This window comes from Nomascus leucogenys, chromosome X (genome assembly GCF_006542625.1).
Source record: "Nomascus leucogenys isolate Asia chromosome X, Asia_NLE_v1, whole genome shotgun sequence".
Classification (NCBI taxonomy): domain Eukaryota; kingdom Metazoa; phylum Chordata; class Mammalia; order Primates; family Hylobatidae; genus Nomascus; species Nomascus leucogenys.
In genome coordinates this window covers 38325838-38348207 of record NC_044406.1, presented here as the reverse complement: position 1 = coordinate 38348207, position 22370 = coordinate 38325838, and the positions used below count along the sequence as shown (strand labels likewise).

Sequence of the window (22370 nt, the reverse complement as noted above, 5' to 3'; positions counted from 1 at the left end):
CATTCTGGCTAACACGGTAAAACCCCGTCTCTACTAAAAATACAAAAAAAGTAGCCGGGGGTGGTAGGACACGCCTGTAATCCCAGCTACTTGGGAGGCTGAGGCAGAAGAATTGCTTGAAACTGGGAGGAGGAGGTTGCAGTGAGCCGAGATTGCACCGTTGCACTCCAGCCTGGCGACAGAGCGAGACTCCGTCTCAAAATAAAAATAAAAAAAATAAAAAAAATTAGCCAGGCGTGGTGGCGAGCGCCTGTAGTCCCAGCTACTCAGGAGGCTGAGGCAGGAGAATGGCGTGAACCCGGGAGGCAGAGCTTGCAGTGAGCCGAGATAGCGCCACTGCACTCCAACCTGGGCGACAGAGGGACTCCAGTCTCAAAAAAAAAAAAATCAAAGATCTAAATACATGGAGAGATCTAAGACTCTAGTAAAGGTGTCAAATCTCCTAAAATTGTTATATAGGTTTAATATAATTCCTATTCAAATCCCAGCAAGATTTTTTTTGTAAATAAGCTGAGATTATTCTATAGTGTATATTCTAAAGTGTATATGTTGTATAAGAACAACAATGGCTGAAACAATTTTGGAAAAAAATAAAAGAGGGAGGAATTGAATGACCCTACCCACTTTTATTTTATTTTATTTTTTTTTTGAGACGGAGTCTCGCTCTGTCGCCCAGGCTGGAGCGCAGTGGCGCAATCTCGGCTCACTGCAAGCTCCGCCTCCCAGGTTCACGACATTCTCCTGCCTCAGCCTATCCGAGTAGCTGGGACTACAGGCGCCCGCCACCACGCCCGGCTAATTTTTTTTTTGTATTTTTAGTAGAGACGGGGTTTCACCGTGGTCTCGATCTCCTGACCTCGTGCTCCGCCCGCCTTGGCCTCCCAAAGTGCTGGGATTACAAGCGTGAGCCACTGCGCCCGGCCCCTACCCACTTTTAAGACTTATTATATAAATAGCTACAGACATCAAGTAGTACTGATATATATACAAATATCAATAGAGCAGAATAGAGAACCCAGAAATAGACTCATACAAATATGCCCAACTGATTTTTGACAAAGGTTAAAAGAAAAAACAATTCAGTCAAGGAAAGATAGTTTTATCAACAAATGGTGCCAGAGAAAGCAGACATGCACAGGCAAAAAAGATGAACTTCGACCTAAGCCTCACACCTTATATAAAAAATTAACTCAAAATGGATCACTTAAATATAGAATAAAATTTACTAGGAGAAAATATTTGCAAACCATATATAGTATCTAAAATACATAAAGAACTCTCAAAATTCAACAGTAAAAAGTCAAACAATCTCAGTAAACTAGGAATAGAGAACTTCTTCAAATTGATTAAAATATCTACAAAAAAAGCTACAACTAATATCTTCATGGTCAGGAACTAGGAGCATTCCCCCTTAAATAATCACGAACAAAAAAGGCCAGGCGCAGTGGCTCATGCCCGTAATCCCAACACTTTGGGAGGCCTAGGTGGGCAGATCATTTGAGGTAAGGAGTTCGAGACCAGACTGGCCAACATGGCAAAATCCCTCAATCCCAGTTACTTAGGAGTCTGAGGCAGGAGAATTGCTTGAATCCAGGAGGCAGAGATCGCAGTGAGCTGAGATCGTGCCACCGCATCCCAGCCTGGGCGACAGAGTGAGACTCTGTCTCCAAAAAAAAAAAAAAAAAAAAAAAAAAAAAAAAGAAAAAGTAAAAGATGTCCTCTCTTACCACTGCTTTCCAACACTGTATTGAAAGTCCTAGCTAAAGCAGTAAAGGAAATAAAAATTATAAAGATTGGGAAGGAAGATACAGAACTGTCTTTTTGTCAGAGATGACATGATCATACATGCAGAAAATCTGAAAGAATAGGGAAAAAAAAACCCTGGAGCTAACAAGCAATTACACCGAGTTTGCAGGATATAAGGTTAATATACAAAAGTCAATTGCTGGTCGGGCGTGGTGGCTCATGCCTGCAATCCCAGCACTTTGGGAGGCTGAGGTGGGCGGATCACAAGGTCAGGAGATCGAGACCATCCTGGCTAACACGGTGAAACCCCGTCTTTACTTAAAACACAAAAAAATTAGCCAGGCGTGGTGGCAGGCGCCTGTAGTCCCAGCTACTCGGGAGGCTGAGGCAGGAGAATGGCATGAGCCTGGGAGGCTGAGCTTGCAGTGAGCCGAGATAACGCCACTGCACTCCAGCCTGGCGCGACAAAGCGAGACTCCATCTCAAAAAAAAAAAAAGTCAATTGCTTTCCTATATACCAGCAACGAACAAGTAGAGTTTGAAATAAAAAACATATTATTTATATTAACATCCCAAAACTGAAAAACTTAGATATAAATCTAACAAAATATGTATAAGGTCTATACAAGGAAAATTATAAAATTCTGATGAAAGAAATCAAAGAACAATTAAATGGAGAGATATTCCAGGTCCATGGATAGGAAGACTCAATACTGCCAAAATGTTAAGTCATTTCCAACTCTACAGATTCAATGCAACTCCAATTAAAATTTCAACAAGTTATTATATGAATATTGACAAACTGATTCTAAAATTTATATGAAGAGGCAAAAGATCCACGACAGCCAACACTATATCAAAGGAGAAGAACAAAGTCAGAAGACCTACATTACCCAAAATCAAGTCTTATCATGAGACTACAGTAAGCAAGAGTATTGTACTGGTAAAAGAATGAACAAATCAATGGAACAGAATTAGGGAGCCCAGAAGTAGACCCACATAAATATAGTCAACTGATGATCTTTGACAAAGAAGCAAAGTCAATATAACAGACAAAAGATAGTCTTTTCAACAAATGATGATGGAACAACTAGATATATACATGCAAAAAAAAAAAAAAAAAAAACAAAAACTAAACCGAAATTATATGTTTCACAAAAATTAAGTCAAAATGGATCACAGACCTAAATGTAAAATATTCTGCTCTGTAAAAGACACTGTCAAAAGAATAAGTGGACAAACCAGACTGAGAGAAAATATTTGCAAAACTCAACAGTAAGAAAACAAGCTGATTTAAAAATGGGCCAAAGACCTTAACATACACCTCACCAAAGACAGACAGATGGCAAATAAACATATGAAAAGATACTCCACATCATAGGGCACCATGGAAATGCAAATTAAAACCATGATGAGATATCACTACGGCCAAATCACAGAACACTGACAATACCAAATGCTTGTGAGGATGTGGAGCAAGTGGAACATTCATTCATTGCTGGTGGGAATGCAAAATCGTACAGCCACTTTGGAAGTCAGTTCAGCGGTTTCTTCAAAACTACTCTTACCACATGACCCAGCAATCAATACTCCCTGGTATTTACCCAAAGGAGTTGAAAACTTATGCCCACACAAAAACCTGCACATAGATGTTTATAGTACCTTCATTCACTATTGTCAAAACTTGGAAGAGGCCGGGCGCGGTGGCTCACGCTTGTAATCCCAGCACTTTGGGAGGCCGAGGCGGGCAGATCACGAGGTCAGGAGATCGAGACCATGGTGAAACTCCGTCTCTACTAAAAATAGAAAAAATTAGCCGGGCTTAGTGGCGGGCGCCTGTAGTCCCAGCTCCTCGGAGAGGCTGAGGCAGGAGAATGGCGTGAACCCGGGAGGCGGAGCTTGCAGTGAGCCGAGATCGCGCCACTGCACTCCAGCCTGGGGCAACAGAGCGAGACTCCGTCTCAAAAAAAAAAAAAAAACTTGGAAGAAACCACAATGTCCTTTGGTAGGTGAATGGATAAACTGTGGTACATCCAGAGAATGGAGTATCATTCAGTATTAAAAAGAAATGAGCTATCAAGCCATGAACAAACATGGAGGAAACCTAAATGAATATTAGTTAAGTGAAAGAAATCAGTCCAAAAAGGCTACATACTGTATGATTCCAACCACATGACATTCTGGAAAAGAAAAAACTATAGAGACAGTAAAAAGATCAGTGGTTGAGGAGGGTTAGTGGGGAAGGATGAAGAGGTGGAACATAGAGGATTTTTTGGCCAGTGAAACTACTCTGTATGATACTATAATGGTGGACACATGTTCTTATGTGTCTAAACCCCAAAAGTATACACCAAGGGTAAACGCTAATGTTAACTATGGCCTTTGAGTGATAATGATGTATCAATGTAGATTAATCAATTGTAACAAGTGTACCACTCTAGTGGGAGATGCTGATAACAAGGGAGGCCATGCATGTGTGGAGGCAGGCAGTATATGGGAAATTTCTGTACCTTCTGCTCGATTTTGCTGGGAATGTAAAACTACTGTAAAAATAAAGTCTATTTTAAAAAAACAATCCTCCAAAACAAGAGCACAGAGTAACTTATGCACTGAAATAAGCAAATCACAACCATTTTACTTTTTTAATGCAGATGAGTCACTGATGAATCTTCAAACAAATAAGCAACTTGCTCTAATGCTGTTTTGACCTAGTGTACTATACTAGTCAAGTGTCTGTAACTACAGAAAGACTGGGTAATTAATGCAGCCAAGTAACTTACTGGAGAGTATCTGATAGCTCACAGAACTGACAGAAGGCTAGAGCTCCACGTGCAGAAAACTAAGAGGAACCAAGGAAGCTAGGGAGCCTGGAACTACAGCCAAGGACCCCCCACGGAAACAGCTTAGCTTGGGGTACTTCTGCTGCCAACACAAGACTCTGGATGCCTAGAAACTATGCTGGTGGCATAATAATTCTAAATCATCTCAGGTTATTTGCATGAGTGGCGCTAGACTCTAAGTCCCAAGTGTAAGCATTTGATGCACCCAATAAAATAACACAGCCAATATGAATGCACACACACAAATGTCCCGATAACAAGTGCAATCCTACCTTGGTGTCTATAATTCTACTGCAAGAAACATTTATAGTTTAAAAAACCAAGACATCACTGTCCATGAGACATCAACTTAAAAAATTTAGAAGTTGTTGTGTTCTCATATTTCTAAAACTGGTTTCAACGGTGGGAGGGGGGAATGTTTATTGAGTGTCCATTACAAGCCAGACAATATTGAGACTGGAGTTCCCCAAAGTGTGTTAAAATGTCTTGCTCTATAAAGGGAGACAAGAGTCCTGTAATTTGGGAAATGTTATAGATAGAATTTCTCTTCCACTAGGGCAGTCACATAGCTAATTGACATTATTAATGGCTCGAAGACATCTTAGTTTACTAAAGGAGGCTTATTAGCGCACAGAACCATTTTCTCAAGTGGCATCTACTCAAAGTCCAATTGAAGTATTCCAAAGAATACAGTTTGAGACATGCTACCTAGAGAATTCATATGATATTCTTTCATACAGTCCTCACCACTCAAGTCGTTTTGCCTCTATTTACAGATAGAAAACTGAAGTAAGAGAGAGAAAAAAAAGTACCTTTCTTGGTCAGTAAATGTTAGCACCAAGATCTAAATCCAGGTCTGACTACCAAGTCCATGCTTTAATAACATGCTATTCACCTTTTTTTTTTTTTTTTGAGATGGAGTCTTGCTCTGTCGCCCAGGCTGGAGTGCAGTGGCGCGATCTCGGCTCACTGCAAGCTCTGCCTCCCGGGCTCACGCCATTCTCCTGCCTCAGCCTCCCAAGTAGCTGGGACTACAGGCGCCCGCAACTACACCCAGCTAATTTTTTGTATTTTTAGTAGAGACAGAGTTTCACTGTGTTAGCCAGGATGGTCTTGATCTCCTGACCTTGAGATCTGCCCGCCTCGGCCTCCCAAAGTGCTGGGATTACAGGCGTGAGCCACGGCGCCCAGCCTCACCTTTTTTTTTAAACCAGTTTTATTACTACAAAATACTGGCAGATAAGAATAAAAATTTGTGACAGATTCTTCTAGACTGCTGAATCCTATTTGTTTGAAAAAATTACTCCAAGAGAGGAAACTAGGGCCCAAGATGAGAAGCTGAGATGCTGTAATTTCACTAATGAAAGGAACAGTAACTGAGGAATGAGTTCTACCTCTTAGAAGTTAATCAGGTGAAAACCCTATTACATTAAAAAAAAAATCCTTCAACAAAAATAAGTTAGTTTGAAACAAATTCCTAGAAATGGCCTACTGCCTTTGTTGGGTCAGAACCAGAACTCAGGGCACCAAGCAATCTCTATATATAATAAACATTTTTTCCTAAACTTAGGTTAGAAAGATAGCCAACTTCAAGAAAACAAGTGAATTACTATGAATCACCTTCCGTATCTATTACCATTACTTCCATACTTTTATCTAATTTTTTTTTTCACTTCCTTATTCCCCCAACCTTTCCTTATACCCCTGAGGTTTGAATCTTGGTTTTGTAGAGTTTACCTGCAGAACAAGTGTATACAACTAAAATATCCTGAGGGAAGCCACTCAAAGCGTGACTCATATTCTATAGTAATCACCTCCAGTTGATAATATTTAAAAATAATGACTTTCAATACTGAATCAGTTTAAGGGCAGAGGACACCTGTAGTTCCCAAATCTGGCTCAAGAACAGTTGGATGTAGTGGAAGACTAGCCTTACTAATCAAGTGTGGTCCAAGGATCAGCAGCACTGACATCACCTGGGAGTTATTAAAAGTTGCAGAATTTCAGGCCCCACCTAGACGTGAGGAGTCAGAACCTGCATTTTAACAAGATCCTTAGGTGATCCATATAATCAAGTTTGAGACACACTAGATCAGAATACAGACTCAGAAAACCTGGGCTAGAATCCGTGCTATATCACTTACTCACTGCATAACCATGGACAAATCCACCTCTTTATGCTTGTTTCCTCAGCTGTGTAATTAGTCTTTCCATTTAGTTCCTGGAACACTCTAATTTCTAAGTTCGCCGCTGGAATGTTTTTGCCACCCCTCCTTTCCCACAACTAGTTCCATTTGAGGAACTAACATTTAAACTAAGACCCAGAGAGGCTTTCCATGACAACCCACCTAAAGTTGGTCCCACTGTAATTTTTCTATTATACCACCCAGTTTATTTCCAATTTCCTTCATAACAAGTATCAATTGTAATTACTGGTTTGATTTTCTACGATGTTAAGCTCTCAGCACCTAGCACAGTATCTTCCACATGATAGGTATGCAAATATTTGTAGAACGGAGTTCAGGAAAGACGTATGCATTAAGAATAAAATCTGTGATTGTCAGCACACATATATTACTTGAAGCCATGGGTCTGGAGATGATTGCTTACAAAGAAGGAAAGGAGGAGGCCCGCAACTGAGTTATTTGCTATAGCATTTAAAGGTAAGGCAAAGAAGGGGCCGGGTACAATGGTTCATGCCTATAATCTCAGCACTTTGGGAGGCTGAGGGCAGATCCCTTGAATGAGACCAGCCTGGGCAACACGGTGAAACCCCGTCTCTACCAAAAAAAAAAAATACAATACAATAAAAGTGTAAAGGTAAGGAAAGAAGGAAAACCCAGCAATGGAGAGGCTAGTGAGGAAAGAGCAAAACTAGCTAATTATGCTATCACGAGAGACGAAAGATGGCACGAGTGATGAACTGCATCAAATGTCAAAATGAGGTATGTCCACTGAAATTGGTAATAGAGACAATTTGACAAGCAATTGTTTCATTGGGATGGAGGGAATGGAAGCCAGACTAGAGTCAAGGAATGAATGGAAAGTGAGAGAGCATAGATGGTATGTGTAAAAACCTCTTTTGAAAATGTTGGGCCAGGGGCGGTAGCTCACGCCTGTAATCCCAGCACTTTGGGAGGCCGAGGCGGGTGGATCACCCAAGGTCAGGAGTTTGAGACCAGCCTGACCAACATGGTGAAACCCCGTCTCTACTAAATACAAAAAGATTAGCCGGGTGTGGTGGCGCATGTCTGTATCCTAGCTACTTTGGAGGCTGAGGCAGGAGAATCGCTTAAACCAGGGAGGCGGAGGTTGCAGTGAGCCGAGATTGCACCATTGCACTAGTCTGGGCAACAAGAGTGAAACTCCGTCTCGGGGGAAAAAATATATATATTGGCTGTAAATGGAAGCAGAGAATTATGGGGTCACCGAAATGTAGAGGAAAAGGTAAATAAAGACACTAGCTTATGTTCTCAAGTGGCTGCAAACTGTCTTGAAAAGAGGGGATAACTGTAAGAATCCCTTTGAAAATTGGGGGTAGGGGACCATTTAGCCTCTATTTCACAGTAATATAATAAGCATTTATGCAGGTTTGAACAGAATACTATCCAGAATTTGGACAATCCTCTCCCGAATCCCTCAAATCTTGACTGGATATCCCACCATATGTGATTACATTGCACTCTGTACCTATCACTTCTCTATTAATGAGAAAATGTCTGCCACAGGGTGGGAAAGTAAAAAAAAAACCTCGGAAGGGAAGAAATACACATTAGTAGTAGTTGGCCTCTAATGGTTGCCTCTAGGTGGCAGGGTAACACATAGTTTTATTTATGCTTCATGCTTTTCTGATCCTTCCAAATTTCCTATAAATCATGGATCCATTTATAATCAGATTTCCTTTTGTAATTTGTTTTTTAAAGAAACAGGGTCTCGTTCTGTCACCTAGGCTGGAGTGCAGCGGCACGATCTTGGCTCACTGCAGCCTCAACCTCCCAGGCTCAAGCAATCCTCTCACCTCAGCCTCCAGAGTAGCTGCGACCACAGGCACACTCTATCACGCCTGGCTAATTTTTATATTTCTTGTAGAGACAGGGTTTTCGTCATGTTGTCCAGGCTGGTCTCGAAGTCCTGAGTTAAAACAATCCTCCTGGCCTCAGCCTCCCCAAGTGCTGAGATTACAGGCGTTAGCCACTGTGCCAGGCCTAAAATTGTCCTTAAGGAAAAAAACACTGGCCCCTGAGCCAAAGGACATGCACCAAATTAAGAATACCATCTAAACAAATGCCTTAGATTAGCTGCTGCCTACTCTAGGAGCTTCTTCCCTACATCATCTGGTGTTTGGAGCTTGGCACACAGGAGGCACTTTGGTTGATTATTAGCAGGTAAGAGATGTGGCATGTAAGTATGGGAGTGGGGATGAATCAAAATGAGCCTAAAATCCCCATAGAAATCATGGAAGCATTATGGCAGTTCTTAAAAAATGCTTGGAGAAAACTAAACTCCAAAGTACCATAAAGCAAAATACTTTATTTTTTGCCTTGCAACGATTTCCTTTTGCCTCTTACAGTCTCTGAAAGTAAATTCAGGTGAGAGCTGCCCCAAGCATTCATCATGTCAAGAAGCAGTAAGATGCATCTTGAAATCCAGCCTGCTATTCACTATTTGATTATAGAGGCATACGTGTCACTGATGATGATTTGTTAAAGGGGATACCACATAATTGTCAGGCCTTTCCATCCTATCTGGTTTCTGATTATCTATTAATACATTAATATCCATTCAACAAATATTGTGAAAAACATTTATGATCATAAAAACAATAGCTAACACTTACTCTATACCTATTGTGCATTATCTTTAATCCTTGGAGATGAAGACTGCGCCCAGTTTACTGAGAGTGGCCACATACCTAGTAAGTGTTGTAAAACCTGGATTCAAACCCAAATCTGTTCCACAACTCTACATTGCATATAATGTCTATATGCACAGCCCACCTTGCTACACCCCTCTCCTACAGACAGACACCAGTCTCCCTATCCTTAGCCACATAAAACATGACTCTCAAGTGCCCTGAGAACTGCTGACCTAGGTTTTACTGGGCACTGACAGTAAAGTGTCATAATAAAGCAACTGAAAAATAGCCTTTACTCACCCAAGACAAATCTGGAAATTATTTGCAGAAATACCTTGAAGGAGTCTCTCATTTAAAATCTGGAAACACACTATACCTCAGATTAAGAGTTTATGCTGGCTCTGGGTGTTTCTCTGCACTGCAGTTATGCTTAAGCAAAGAAAATACGGGCAGGGAGGGATACTAAGAAAGAGGAATCTGAAACCTCCAACACTGACTTTGGACGTGAGAATGGTATCTGAGAACACATCTCCTGCCACATCCTCTACTCAAACAGTCCGGGGAAGCTGCAGATCTGGGAGTTATCCTTCCCAGATACTCCCAATTACTTAGAGAAACTGGCATCAGAAGAACTAGGCAACCAAACATGGCTCACCAAAGTTGCAGATTATCAATTTTACCAATAGAGAGGAAATGGCAGCATGCTAAGGAGCCCTTCTTGGTATTCTCAACAAAAAATAAAAACAGCAATGCCTAAGTGTAAGTTAAGCAAATTAAGCAGGAGAGGAACAGACTCCTTGTCTACACATTTTAAATTGGTGCTCTGGAATATTCCTAGTCTACACCTTAAGAATTGTCAGTTTCTGGCTGCATGCCTGTAATCCCAGCACTTTGGAAGCCTGAAGTGGGAGGATCACTTGAGGCCAGGAGTTTTCCCGAGACCAGCCCGGGCCACAGAGTGAGACCTCCGTCTCTACAAAAAATAAATAAAAATTTAAAAGAAAAGCCTGCCCTTATCGAATAGGTTAATTTCACCCAGAAGGGCCACAGGCAGCATTCAATGAGTTCAGGAAAATATTTTCATTTGTCAGAAGTTATTTTAAAATTATCTTAAAAATAATTTACTTCACCCGAGACTTATTTTGAAAACTAAAAATGCCTGACCACACAGGCATTTCAGAACTATCTAATTCAGTAGGTCTGAAGTGGGGATTATTTTTTTCAAGCTGTATAGGTGATTTGGCAGCACAGGCCAGCCTTGAGAGCCATGGCATTAGATTATTATTAAATATATGCTTTGCCATTCTGTGACTTAGGAACTTGCTTTAATAAAAATAGAGGGGAGGAGTGGGGAATAAATAAAACAATAGCCCTGTGTTGATAACTGTTCAAGCTGGGTGACAGTTACATGGGTGTTCATTATGCTTTTTTCTATTTTTGTATATGTTTTGAAAAGTCTCATAAATTGAAGTTATTTTAAAGTGAGACTTTTTCCTGCTGGATCCCTCCATTCTATCCTCCACATTGTTGCCAGAGCAATCTCCCTAAAACTCAAAACCTACCTACATCAAGTACAAACTCCTTATTTAAACCAGCATCCAAGACCTCCAGGACCTGGTCCCTGCTTACCTCTCTTACCAGTACTATGATACTACATAATATTTCCCTCAGCTCCCCACATGCTTTAGCCCCAACTATATCCTGCATATTGATCCTCAATCAGCACACCTCCTTACTTACCTGACAGTCTCCCCACTATACTGAGTTCTGCAAAAGCGGGACTGTATCCTATTTATCTTTGCATTCCTGTACCAGCATATGAACTGTCATTTGTTAATAGCAGATTAATAAATGAATAACTATCCAGTAAATGCTTAACTAAAAAAAATCCAAGTCACATTAAACTCTTGGTGAACTGAAAAAAAAAATTTAGATTCATTTAACCTTCATCTTTCCATTCAACAATTATAAACATACTATATGCAGGGCATTGAGATGAATACTCAGATAGCCAGGTGTACAGAAATGTAGAAAATAAGGAAAAAAATCAGAAATAAAATAGATTAGAAGCAATCGTAATATAAAGGCAACGAAGTCAATACACAAAAAAAAGAGAATTACAACTTCCTCATGCCCAAAGGCTAAAAACACAACCAATTATAAGATCAACACAGAAGATAAATTATTAAATTTGCATAATACAGAGTATATCTTTAAGCAAAAGCGAGTTAGCCAAGCTTACCCCTTTGACCACGGTGTAGAAAAATAAGTCTAGAAAAATATATACAGTTGCTCTTCAACATATGATGGGATTATATCCCAATAAACCCACTGTAAACTGGAAATATCTAAGTCAAAAATGCACTTACTGTACCTAACCTACCAAACATCATAGCCTAGCCTACCTTAAACATGCTTGCAATATTTACATTAGAGCCTACAGTTGGGCAAAATCATCTAAGACAAAGCCCGTTTTATAATAAATGTTCGATGTCTCATGTAACTTAATGAATATTGTACTGAAAGTGGAAAACAAAATGGTTATGTGGGTACTCAAGTATGCTTTCTACTAAATGCATTTTGCTTTCACACCATCGTAAAGTCAAAAAATCCTAAGTTGAACCATCGTTAAGTCGTGGACGCCTGTACTAAGAAATACAAGAACAAACAACACAGCAATTTAGACATCTTAATGACATACAGAGAAAAACAAGTGTAGAGAAATCTTTAGAATTCCTCATCCTATACTGAAGGATGACCACTACAAAAACCCTGAAATTCTATGGGAAATTTTACATATGTTGGTCTTTTTCCCGGAAGACGGTCAACAGCTTTCATTGGCTTCTTAAAAGGATCTATGACCTGAAGAACATTAGGAACCAATGCCCTAAAGAAAGTCAAAACACTGTCTGCTCAGCCATGACAATGTTTTCCCTAGAATTTCCCTTTCATTTATGAAACACAGGTATATGGTATTTTTTCCCAAAGCCACATGATAGACTACTGTCAAATACAATAAAGATGGTACCAGATACCAAAGAAACAGAATTCCACCCTTTTTGCATTATTCAGCTCCAATTCTCTCATGTCCTTGGGTTTACAGAGAAACAAGCAGCATCTCTAAAGATCAAACCTCCCCGGCCGGGCACGGTGGCTCACCCCTATAATCCTAGCACTTTGAGAGGCTGAGGTGGGTGGATCACAAGGTCAGGAGTTCAAGACCAGCCTGGCCAATATGGTGAAACCCCGTATCTACTAAAAATACAAAAATTAGCTGGGCGTGGTGGCATGTGCCTGTAGTCCCAGCTACTCAGGAGGCTGAGGCAGGAGAATCGCTTGAACTCGGGAGGCAGAGGTTGCACTGAGTCGAGATCATGCCACTGCCCTCCAGCCTGGGCAACAAAGCGAGACTCCATCTCAAAAAAAAAAAAAAAAAGTAGAGGCTGAAGACTACTACTGGAAGAAAAGTAAAAATGAAGTAAAGGACAACAGCATAATGGAAAAGCCTGGGAAACAGACAGACCTGGGCCTAAATTCCATTTACTAGGTGTGTGATCTTAGACAAGTTGCCATACATCTCTGAGTCCAGTCACCTCTGTAAAATAAACAAGTCTATCTCATAGGATTGTGCCCAGCAAAGAGTAAGCCGTATTGTTATTCATTCTATTTCTTTTGGCTCCAGATTAATCTAAAGGCAGCAACCTTATGCTAGGTATTCTACAGATTGATAAGATAGAAATACAGATATATAGATCTGATCATGTGTGAAAGAGCTGGCCTTCTCAATCTTTCTACGCATTACCTGCATATGAAGAACATACAGTATATACTGATCTCCATACTGTTAGCCGTAACTGCAGACAACCAACAACTTAAACTCTACTTTGATGACAATGAGATTGGGAGGCTCCAGTCTCATTCTCAAATTATACAGTTCTGCAAAAGGTAAATAGTCTACTAAATAATGTGCAGGCCATGCCACTTAATCAAAAATTTTAACTGGGTCTCAACTGTTTTGAGATGGTTCAAATGAATTTGGAAGGAATGGAGACAAAGATTCTCTTGCACGGTTTAAAAGACAAGTTATTTATAGCAATTATCAACCTGGCAGCAAACTCTTTCCAGGATGTTGAAAAGAATTCCAACTTCACAGGTTTGTTATGAGGATCAAATTAGTTCATTGATAAGAAAGCTGTAAAACAAAGCCTTTAAAAACAATGGTGTCCCAACATATAGAAAAAAAATGGCTGTCTGAGTAAATGTAATAGCGCTCCACACAGCCTGGCACATAGTTATTTCAAATGTTCTTAAATAAACCAGACAATTCTGAACAATCTACTGCTTTAAAACATATCTATTACACGAAAGATGCTTGCTAGAAATGAAAGTGAAGTATGCAAAGGTACTCTAGTTCTCAGCCACCAACTGGCTTTAAGACCTTATGACATTCTGGGCTTCCAACATAATGTAAAATGGAAGTACAATAACTAAGATCCCTTAAAGCACTATCTGTGTAACTTTGCCTTCAGTCTAAGACAAATGTTAAATATTAAACATGAACAATGTGAATTATTTTCAAAAACTGAACAGCTAAAAGTAACCATGCTAGTTTTCTACTTGCCACAAATTCCTAGGTTTTTAAAAAATAAAACTACACTTCTGCAAATAATTCACTTTTAAGCTGAGAATATTTTTAAAGATCAAACAGACTTTGCCAGGAAGAAAAACAGGAGCTACTGGCTAACCATTTGGATGAAAATAAAAAGTACACACCTACTTCACACCATTACTTCAGCATAAAAAGCTTAACATAGTATATAAATACTTAACATAGCATATACTTAACACAGTAATACTAAACTATAATGCTAAAAGGTGTAAACTATTATTTATTTTGTTTCAATCTTTTTAAAAATAGCAAACACGTTACAGTTTAAAACAGTTGAAAAAAGGAAGAGAAAATAAGATGGACTTAGAAAGCCTCCCTTTAATTTGAAATAGTTTTACAAGCAGGAAATTCAGTCTCATCTACTGATTTATAGCATCCATACATGCATGAAAACACATGGCCAAATTGAACCGTTCCATGAAAGAGCTCCAAGTTGATCTCATGTCAGAAAGTAATAACTACGGTTAAAAGGGCAAAGAAACTGAGCTTTCTTTGGATTTTTGCCTTTCTCACGTTAACTTTCTACTTTAAAATTCCCCTATTTGGGGAGTAACTTTCTCATAGGAAGAGGACCACTTACTTTGTATTTCTACAGATGACACATTTAGAAATAAAGTTCAGTTTTAAGGAGAGATAAAACATAGTGAAAACAATACTGGACTAGGTAACCTGGGTTTGACGCTCAATTTCACCACTATCCAGCCATGGATATGTCATTACTCCCACAACTGGGCCTATAAAATAAGGAGTTTGATATGGATAATAGGAAATATAGGGTATCATCCAGCTTTTCTGCTGGACATGAAGACTACCCTTTTAAAGCTGTTGGTAATTTGCTAGAGGGAGATCTGAATTCACCCGCAAAAGCAGCCTGTCTTTACTTTTTAAAAGCAAAATCTAAAATTCTCTACGTAAAAGGATATCTTCTAGTGATGTCTGCATCTCTGCAGACTATACTTCCTTTTACGGCTGGTCTCACCAAGATATTTAAAGAAATGTAAGGAGCAGGGACCTGGACTCCAGATTGGGTTAACAAACTGCAAAGCTCTCTAAGGTAGAAGAGTCAAACAAGCCCCTGGAAAAATATGGCAGCAGATATGTATATCCATACATATGCGTGTGTACATATGTACGTATACACACGTATATCCGTACATATGCGTGTGTACATATGTACGTATACACACGTATATCCGTACATATGCGTGTGTACATATGTACGTATACACACGTATATCCGTACATATGCGTGTGTACATATGTACGTATACACACGTATATCCGTACATATGCGTGTGTACATATGTACGTATACACACGTATATCCGTACATATGCGTGTGTACATATGTACGTATGCACACGTATATCCGTACATATGCGTGTGTACATATGTACGTATGCACACGTATATCCGTACATATGCGTGTGTACATATGTACGTATGCACACGTATATCCGTACATATGCGTGTGTACATATGTACGTATGCACACGTATATCCGTACATATGCGTGTGTACATATGTACGTATGCACACGTATATCCGTACATATGCGTGTGTACATATGTACGTATGCACACGTCACGTATATCCGTACATATGCGTGTGTACATATGTACGTATGCACACGTATATCCGTACATATGCGTGTGTACATATGTACGTATGCACACGTATATCCGTACATATGCGTGTGTACATATGTACGTATGCACACGTATATCCGTACATATGCGTGTGTACATATGTACGTATGCACACGTATATCCGTACATATGCGTGTGTACATATGTACGTATGCACACGTATATCCGTACATATGCGTGTGTACATATGTACGTATGCACACGTATATCCGTACATATGCGTGTGTACATATGTACGTATGCACACGTATATCCGTACATATGCGTGTGTATATATACACGTATGCACACGTATATCCGTACATAATAGCGTGTGTATATATACACGTATACACACGTATATCTATATACGTGTGTATATATATACGTATACATACGTATATACATACAGATATGTATATACATACACGTATATGTACATATACACATATGTGTATGTATATGTATATACGTGTATGTATATACATACACGTATACATATACGTATATACATACACGTATATACATACACGTATACATATACGTATATACATACACGTATACATATATGTATATACATGCATGTATATATGTATACGTGTATATATGCAGTGAGCCATCTATAACAATGATAGTGGCTATATCCACATTTATACTCTTCTGATTTATCAAGGCTTATCCTGATGTGCTACAATATTGTAAATCATGATGGATCATATACTAAACATATCATAGTGAAAAATGCAAGGTTAGCCTTTCTAAAGGCCAATTTAGCAATGAATATTAAAAGCCTTACATTTTTGCATTCCAGTTGTAGAAATTTCTTAAGGATATAAATATGGATGTCACGCAATGGACTTTGGGGACTCAGGGGGAAAGGATGAGAAAGGGGTGAGGGATAAAAGACTATAAATTGGGTTCAGTGTATACTGCTCCAGTGATGGGTGCACCAAAATCTCACAAATCACCACTAAGGAACTTACTCATGTAACCAAATATCACCTGTTCCCCAAAAACCTATGGAAATAAAAAATTAAAAATATTAAATATGGATCTCATATTTATCTATTAGGAAGTACCTATGCTTCTTTCTTACATTCAACACTTATTTACTGAATGCTGAATTACCTGTATGTTACGAGGCATTACTTAAAATCATGAGAAACTGGGACCAAAAAAGTGTGAACACAGCAAACTGGTTAAATAAATTCTGCATACCGCAAAATACAATGTAGCCATTAAAAATGCTACAGAAGTATACATAATGACAGAGACATGGAACGGGGTCAATACGTGGGAAGAGCAAATTTAACAATACCATTTCTATACTAGTTTGGAGAAAACAGCTTGAAAAAAGACAGTTTGGGGACAACTGAGGGAAAAGTATGAACACAGCAAAAGGTGTGAACAAAGCAAACTGGTTAAATAAATTCTGCATACAATAGAATACAATGTAGCCAATAAAAACGCTACAGAAGTATACATAATGACAAAGACATGGAACAGGGGTCAATATGTGGGAAGAGGAAATTTAAAAGTACCATTTCTACACTAGTTTGGAGAAAACAGCTTGGAAAAAAAGACAGTTTGGGGACAACTGAGAAAATGAACTGGATATTAGATAATATTAAGAAAAAATAAACTCCCTAGGCATGATAATAGTATTGTGGTTTTGTAGATGTCCTTACTTTTTTTTTTTTTTTTTTTTTTTTTTTTTTTTTGAGACGGAATCTCACTCTGTCGCCTAGGCTGGAATGCAGTGGCGTGATCTCAGCTCACTGCAACCTCTGCCTCCTGGGTTCAAGTGATTCTCCTGCCTCAGCCTCCCGAGTAGCTGGGACTACAGGTGCCACCACACCCAGCTAATTTTTGTATTTTTAGTAGAGGCAGGGTTTCACCATGTTGGCCAGGCTGGTCTTGAACTCCTGACCTCAAATTATCCACCCACCTTGGCCTCCCAAAGTGCTCGGATTACAGATGTGAGCCACTGCGCCCAGCCAAGATGTCCTTATTCTTAAGACATGCAGCTGAAAGATTTAAGGATAAAGTGTCATCCTTACTTCTAATGTTGAGAAAAATTAAACACACATCTGTACATATAAATCTAATATGGCAAATACTTAATTGTTGGATCCAGCTGATGGTATACAGATGTTCATTGTGCTATGTTTTCAGCATTTTTGTTTGAAATTTTTCATACAAAATTGAAAGCTGGAAGGGAGGTAATGAATTACATTTTAAAAAGAGCATTTCTGAAAAAATATATAATATGGCTACAGAGCAGTTAAAAAAAGCCTTCAAAGAAGATACAGCACACCAAAATGTTAAGAGTATTTTATCTGTGAGTTTGGGGTTTGCGGAAATTTGTGTTTATCTGTATTTTTCAACAATAAGCCATGTATAATTCTACAGTCATGAAGAAGATTACTTAAAAACAAATTCAGGAAAATCTTTTCAAACAAGAGTTAACAAGAAAATGAGCAAACGAAAAAAGTTCTATTCCCATTCTTACTAAAATCAGAATGCTTCTTACAAACTCTAAAATACTATACAAATTTAATATTATTTAATAATAGGTTTTTGTGTGGCCACATCGGTTTTGAACTTTTACTTACATTCATAATTTATACCATTCTCACAGTAGGAAAATTCAAGCAATTCATCGTACTGATTGTAGGGGGGGGAAGGGAATGCTGGGTATTAGAAAAGTATCTCCTGTTTACCTATACAGGTTAAGTATCTCCTATCCAGTGCTTGGGACCAGCAGGATTTCGGATTTCAGATTCTGGAATATCTGCCTATACATCATGAGACATCGAGGATGGGACTCAAGTTTAAACACGAAATCCATTCATGTTCCATACACACCTTATACACACAGCCTGAAGGTAATTTTACACAATTTCTTGTATAAATTTAGGTGGCACATGTGCAGTTTTGTTACATGGGTATATTGTGTAGTAGTGAAGTCTAGACATTTAGTGTAACCATCACCCAAATAATGTTCGTTGTACTCTATACAATATTTTTAATAATTCTGGCTCATGAAACAAAGTGTTAAGTACTTAGGCGTAGAATTTTCCACTTGTGGCATCGTGTTGAAATTCATTTTGGGGCATTTTGAATTTTGGATTAGGGACACTCAACTTGTGTTACTTCCAACTCCACAAAAAAATGTAAGGCAAAAATAAATGTTAAAAATGATCAATTCTGGAGTGGGGGCAGGGATAGGGATTGTTGTATTATTCTCTGTACTTCTCAGTATATTTTTCAGAAGTAGAAATGCACACATTACAGAAAAAGGTAAAGTTCCCCATGATCCCTCCTCCCAAATAAAGCCGTCAGTTTGCCATGGTTTTTTTAAAACATAAATAGCATCACATAGTATGTACTCTCTTGCAACTTGCCAAAATTACTTCCAAAATAGCTGTATCAATTTACGCCACTTGTAGGCAGTATTATAAGGCCAGACTCTTCCTTATACCTTTTACGATGACTTGATATTATCAAATTATTTTTTACCAATCTAATGACTAAAAATGACCTTATTTAAATTTGCATTTCTGATTATTAGTTTCAGTACCCTTTCTTGTTAGTGGACGTTTTTAGTTTCCTATTCTGGGAAACGCCTATCCTTAAAATTTCCTACTAGATTTCTTTTCTTATTTTTTAAATACTACCCTTATCATTAAGACGTGAATACATCAAAATGTTAACAGTGACTAAACACTGTGGTGGAATTATGTATATCTCCTCCCCAATTATGCACACACTTTCTAGTTTTTCCTGAATTCAGTGATTAAAAACTAGAAAATGATACAACGGATGAAAAAAATCCTTTTAGACAAAAGCATTACTTTCAGGATACTCTACTACAGGTTACCCTTAAGGAGGTCATAAAATCTAGCTCAAAGAAATAAATGTGTCTAAAGAGTAAGTCTTGTGAAGAAATGAAACAATAATGGTTGAGACTATTGATTCATTTGGGATACATTTAACTAACTTATTTGTATAGCATTTTTGAATTCATGAAGTACTTTTCATTTATCTTGCTTAACCCTAACAAAACTCTGTGACATTCTCTGATGCCTTCTTGTAAACTGCTATAGCACATTTTGTTCATTCCTCATATTACCATACTGACCCTTTTGTGTGATTTGCAAGTCTCCTTCCCCTAGACCACACTGTCCTACATTCTCCAGTCACTTATCTTTGTATTCTCAGGATGTAGCTGCAACGACTATGTCCTCAATAAAGATTTGTTAAATGAATGAGATATCACCATCTTCATTTAAAGGATGAGGAAACTGGCTCAGTGATGAGGTAATTTGCCCCAAATAACATAGCTACTAAGTATTTTATATAAATTATAATGACCTTATCTTCGTACTTTATAAGCATTTAAAAATACATCATCTCGCTTTAACGCTCGCAGCAACCTATGAAATAGGCTTTCCGATTACTGTTTTATAGATAAGAATGGAAATTTAGTGCTACACCCTAGGCCCACTTGAATCCTAGTTTATATGAAGTACAGCTGTCTCTTTACATACTTGATCACTACCTGGATATGGGAGCTTCTATTTTTATGTACCAAGTACGTTAACGGTAGGGTATAGGGAAGGAAAGATGGAAATAAGGCAGTTTAAAGGCACAGGAAAGAGGCTGGAGCCCAGGTGTATAGGCCCATCTAAAGACTATAAACTGGTATTGTAATGTCAACTGTACATGCCACTCTGAAATCCAATATTGGCCCAAAGGTTTTTCTTGATATTACCCTGTATTAATAGAAGACAATTGTTGGCTTTCTCACATTATCAGCAGTCTCAAAGGCTGGGGAGGCACACAGAATTAGGAAAGCTGTGAGAAACAATGGACAGGCTATATCATGCACAGACAGTGCAGGGGAAGAAATGACGACACAAAGGAAAAGGCTAAGGAACTTTAAACATGATCTCACAGTCCTTAACTCGACTGTGAGTTTCTCAAGGGCAGAGACCAAGTCTCATTCATTTTATGTCCCTTACTTCTTATACTTAGCAACATTCAGTAAATGTTTAAAAAAAAAAAAAAGATATATTAAGCTAAAAACTGAACAATGACTTCCATTTACTGAGCAGCACTTACTACATGCCACATACTATACTTTAGATATTATGCGTAATGTTTAAAAAAATAAGATTTACCTGTTTGCTGACCTGCCACGTATGGTGCTGCTCAAGTGTGTTAACAGTGGTGATACTGATGACAATTAGGAAGACTCATTATAGGTTACTAAGGTTACAACAGAACCTTGAACACCTTGAATAGGAGGGGCCTGTATAGACGGAGAGAGATCAAGGTAACCAACGTAATACACATTACAGAACTGGCTAAGACCCTTCAGAGGGTATAACTGTGGCTCCTAAGGAGTTCCAAAGTGAAAAACTGCTCTATGGAACATTCAGTTATCACTGGCCGAAGTCTCAGACCCAAAATAACTCAAGAACAAACCCTATCCCGCCTCACCACTGATGATCCCACACAGATCTAAAGGGTCCAGACACATTTTGTTAAATGGCCATTATTTTCACCACCCTGACTGCCCACCTCTGAGCTGCTGAAGGAGTTAAGTGAAATAGTACATTAAATAAATTACCATCTACTGATCACCTACCATGTACTAACACCTTACATTTTCTCTTTCATTCCAATAACCATATGAATAAGGTATTTCTCCACATCATAACTGACATAGGTTAACTTGCTCAAACTGACAGACCTAGTAAGTGGCCAGGCCCCAAATCCGGAACTGCCTGGGCTCCATGATCTTCCTATAACTGACATAGGTTAACTTGCCCAAACTGACAGACCTAGTAAGTGGCCAGGCCCCAAATCCAGAACTGCCTGGGCTCCATGATCTTCCTATGATTATCGAGGCTTCTCAAACCTTTCCACCTAAACTCTAATAAAAAAGTAGAGAAGAATGAAGAGGCAGGCTAGGGAGGTTAAGTGGAAAGAGAAAAGTGGAACTTGATAGAAAGTTCCAAGCTACCCTTGGCAAAAACAGAATTTCTTTTGACTTCACCTTTTATCTTAATCCCATTAGCTGATTCCAGGTCTGGGGCAGAAATGCACAAGAATGAGCCTGGAAACATCTTGACATACCAGATAGCAAGGAAGCTATCAAAGACTACTAGAGAGCATGTCAGTAAGAATCAGGAGCCAACTTTAAGAGAGTCCCACTAGCCACAAGTGGGACAATTTGAACTTCGCTAAGGATCAGAACTGCAATGTATTGAAACCCATCAAATGTTTACATCTATGGATGCATAGTTATATATACACTTATATGTGTAACCTTTTGAAGATGACAGGAAACCAATTCATCATCTTGAAAGCAATGTTTTAAAAAATTGAGTATTTATCCTGCTCTTCCTATATAAACTATATTGCTGAGTAACCAAATAAAAGATGAGGGGAAACATAAAATTATTCCAGCTAACAGATGAAAACAAAATGATAGCATCAGAACATCACCATTTTGTAGCCCCCCCCAACAAATTAATGGACCCAAAAAATTCAAGTCATCATAACATAATCAATGTTGTGAATGAACACTCCCCCCGCAATATATTTGCCAAAGGGAATGA

The 22370-nt window shown here is 38.7% G+C and overlaps 1 protein-coding gene across 4 annotated transcripts in view; it reads right to left on the bottom strand.

Moving 5' to 3' along the window:
• HUWE1 (HECT, UBA and WWE domain containing E3 ubiquitin protein ligase 1) overlaps nt 1–22370 on the bottom strand; it is a 152541-nt gene that overhangs the window by 120607 nt on the left and 9564 nt on the right. For 2 of the 4 annotated variants that reach the window (XM_030807541.1, XM_030807545.1), the window contains exon 4: nt 20925–21055. The exons of the other annotated variants lie outside the window; for them this stretch is intronic. The gene's annotated coding sequence lies outside the window, so the exon portion shown is untranslated. The remainder of the gene's footprint in view (nt 1–20924; nt 21056–22370) is intronic. 4 annotated transcript variants of the gene reach the window in all.